The sequence below is a fragment of the Polypterus senegalus genome, chromosome 13 (assembly GCF_016835505.1).
Source record: "Polypterus senegalus isolate Bchr_013 chromosome 13, ASM1683550v1, whole genome shotgun sequence".
Classification (NCBI taxonomy): Eukaryota; Metazoa; Chordata; class Cladistia; order Polypteriformes; family Polypteridae; genus Polypterus; species Polypterus senegalus.
Genome location: NC_053166.1, coordinates 28768210 through 28772372, shown reverse-complemented (window position 1 = coordinate 28772372; position 4163 = coordinate 28768210).

Genomic DNA, 4163 nt, shown 5'->3' with positions numbered 1-4163 from the left:
ATTCAGGTCATTTGCAGACATAATGCAGCCATTAAATAAGAATTTAGTAGAGGCAGAAAAATCCTGCATCCACCGCTATTCCAGACAGACATCTGCCCCTTAGCTGTTTTATTTTTCATGTCTTCCATCCTGTTTATCCAGTTCAAAGTGGAGGGTTGCAGGTGCCTATCCCAGTACTCCTACTACTCCTTTTACAGGACATGCACATGCTTGATTTACCACGTTCACTCAAAATGGAACAATTGCAGGTTGCACAGGCATGACCCAAAAGTATAAGCATATAATGTTAAGCATTGCATGTTACTGTGTGTTGTTGCTTAGAGTTACAGTCTTATGATGTGCCGTGAAAGACGCTATATAAAATAAAGTCTGATACTCTACGGATCTTTGATGTTGTAACATTATTGTAGGTCTTAGACAAAAAAATTTTGTGTATCTACTGGATTTAATATTGCATACAAAAATATATCTCCGTAATGTTATGTGTTGGATAAGTGAAGTATGGGCTTCTGTAATCTTCAAATACTTATTTTACAGATATATTATTATGACAGATATTTTATGAGGGCTTTGCTCGTATTAGATCTTTTTTCATTAAAGCAAAACAAACTTTCATGTAATGTCTGCTGCAGCCCTAGACTTTGTAAATATGTTAATGTTAAATTAAAGGAAAGTTTAAAATAATTGATATGGCTTTATTTTTGCCAGTTTTGCATAAAGAGCTCAAGCATGCTAGTGAGTGGTGATGTGTTGCATGTTGATCGTACATGTAAGTAAGAATTTTACTATACTCTGCAATACTACGACTACTACTAATATAACTGTTCATCCATCAATACTTTATCCAGTTTGGCTGTCCAGTTTATGCTTATTCATATTTAAATACCATAAATAATTGAATGCAGCATACAAATGAAAGTGTGCCAATGTTCAGTTTCATGTTCTTTGTTGTTGTTTCTTAAAGTTGTTAATCTAAACATATATTTAAATTATATGACAAACATATTAACACATTCAATAAGGAACAGTCAAAAAGCGAAACATATTCTGTAAAACTGAATAAAGAAAGCGTACAATACAAAATGTTTTAATCAAACACATTTTGCATTTCATAACTACAGGTATAGTAATTCCTTGTAAAGTTATGAATAATAAAAAAATGGGGTATATTGTAGCAAATTCGAATAACTCACAATCTGCCGTTGATGATACAGTTTGCATTTGTAAACAATAACATTTTTTTAAACAGTTTGAAACACGATTACTCTTCTAGTCATAAAATGCCGGTTTCAGATCAAAATGTCTTACACATTTCTTGTTATTACTAGAGCTACATATGGATATGACACAATAATTCAAACTTCAACCGAATGAAGATAAATTTAGAATTTCAGTGGACTGTTAAAACATATCAATACATGAGTCCCATGCACCTGTTTTCTATCTACAAAACATGGATTTAGAGAACTTGAGCCTGTGCTGGCATCATCTGGTCCAACAAGTGAATGCTGGATGAGATGCTAATCTGTTGAAGGGGACATTCATGCACAGACCTCTACTCATTTGTACTGACCTGATTTATAGATTCTACCGTATAAGTAACTACATGAAGTAATTATGCCAAACATTATATAATAAATGAATTGTATATTAATTTACTTTATAATAGAGTATTACTTAAACAAAAATTGCCTTTTCAAAACTTTATTTCATAATTCCACTTTAATATAAAATGTATTTTTCAAATAGTGCTTATCTATTTATTTTTCCATTTATTAATACTATATATAGTACATTATGTTGAGGCTATATTATATGTTATAATGGGGGTGGCAAAATAATCAATAAGACAGCCACCTTGGAAGGATGCCATAATGTGGGATTTGAAAATATAAATTTTAACTTAGTTAATTAATTATCAGTTCTGCTTTCAGTATTACCAGTAATTAATCAAATAATTTGTCACGTGTTCCTATTTTATTTACATTACCTTTCTCTGTTGTGGGGGGGTGGGGTCTCATACCTTTAGATTTATATCAGGGTAATTGAGGTACACTTATTTTAAGGAAGAGAAAAATATAATTTATTGATAAACACAAGAATTATAGACGTATGATACATGTGTAAATATATATACAGTGGTGTGAAAAACTATTTGCCCCCTTCCTGATTTCTTATTCTTTTGCATGTTTGTCACACAATATGTTTCTGATCATCAAACACATTTAACCATTAGTCAAATATAACACAAGTAAACACAAAATGCAGTTTTTAAATGATGGTTTTTATTATTTAGGGAGAAAAAAAAACCCAAACCTACATGGCCCTGTGTGAAAACGTAATTACCCCTTTGTTAAAAAATAACCTAACTGTGGTGTATCACACCTGAGTTCAATTTCCGTAGCCACCCCCAGGCCTGATTACTGCCACACCTGTTTCAATCAACAAAATAACTTAAATAGGAGCTGCATGACACAGAGAAGTAGACCAAAAGCACCTCAAAAGCTAGACATCATGCCAAGATCCAAAGAAATTCAGGAACAAATGAGAACAGAAGTAATTGAGATCTATCAGTCTGGTAAAGGTTATAAAGCCATTTCTAAAGCTTTGGGACTCCAGCGAACCACAGTGAGAGCCATTATCCACAAATGGCAAAAACATGGAACAGTGGTGAACCTTCCCAGGAGTGGCCGGCTGACCAAAATTACCCCAAGAGCGCAGACGACGACTCATCCGAGAGGTCACAAAAGACCCCAGAACTGCAGGCCTCACTTGCCTCAATTAAGGTCAGTGTTCACGACTCCACCATAAGAAAGAGACTGGGCAAAAACGGCCTGCTTGGCAGATTTCCAAGACGCAAACCACTGTTAAGCAAAAAGAACATTAGGGCTCGTCTCAATTTTGCTGAGAAACATCTCAATGATTGCCAAGACTTTTGGGAAAATACCTTGTGGACTGATGAGACAAAAGTTGAACTTTTGGAAGGCAAATGTCCCGCTACATCTGGCGAAAAGGAACACAGCATTTCAGTAAAATATGGTGGTGGTAGTGTGATGGTCTGGGGTTGTTTTGCTGCTTCAGGACCTGGAAGGCTTGCTGTGATAGATGGAACCATGAATTCTACTGTCTACCAAAAAATCCTGAAGGAGAATGTCCAGCCATCTGTTAGTCAACTCAAGCTGAAGCGATCTTGGGTGCTGCAACAGGACAATGACCCAAAACACACCAGCAAATCCACCTTTGAATGGCTGAAGAAAAACAAAATGAAGACTTTGGAGTGGCCTAGTCAAAGTCCTGACCTGAATCCAATTGAGATGCTATGGCATGACCTTAAAAAGGCGGTTCATGCTAGAAAACCCTCAGATAAAGCTGAATTACAACAATTCTGCAAAGATGAGTGGGCCAAAATTCCTCCAGAGCGCTGTAAAAGACTCATTGCAAGTTATCGCAAATGCTTGATTGCAGTTATTGCTGCTAAGGGTGGCCCAACCAGTTATTAGGTTCAGGGGGCAATTACTTTTCACACAGGGCCATGTAGGTTTGGATTTTTTCTCCCTAAATAATAAAACCATCATTTAAAAACTGCATTTTGTGTTTACTTGTGTTATATTTGACTAATGGTTAAATGTGTTTGATGATCAGAAACATTTTGTGTGACAAACATGCAAAAGAATAAGAAATCAGGAAGGGGGCAAATAGTTTTTCACACCACTGTATATCTGCTAGGGGATTCTGCCCCCTGCTCGCTTCGCTCACCCACCCCCGGGATTGGTTTACCGGATATACAATTTAAAAAGATGATTATTTTCATGGGCATTGTTACATAAGCATTATTTTCACTTTTACTTTAAAACTTTAGTAAAAACAATATTTGGAATTAACTTTTCTTCCAGATCGCATTGAATTTTGATTCCATGTTTGGACTTATATCGTGACAGTGCAACGTATATCTGCCTGTGAGGGAATATCGTTTCTTTCTCTCAAATAAATAAAACTTTCTCGAATGTTTGTCCATGCTCTTTCTTCTTTGCTTTGTCATTGATGTGTCATCTAGAACGTACTACATTATTGTCCTGATAAAACTTATGAGCTGAGAGTGCAGGAAGCGTGTCTGCTAAAAGCATTCACACGACTGAGGTTAGATGATTGTTTGAAAATAGTTT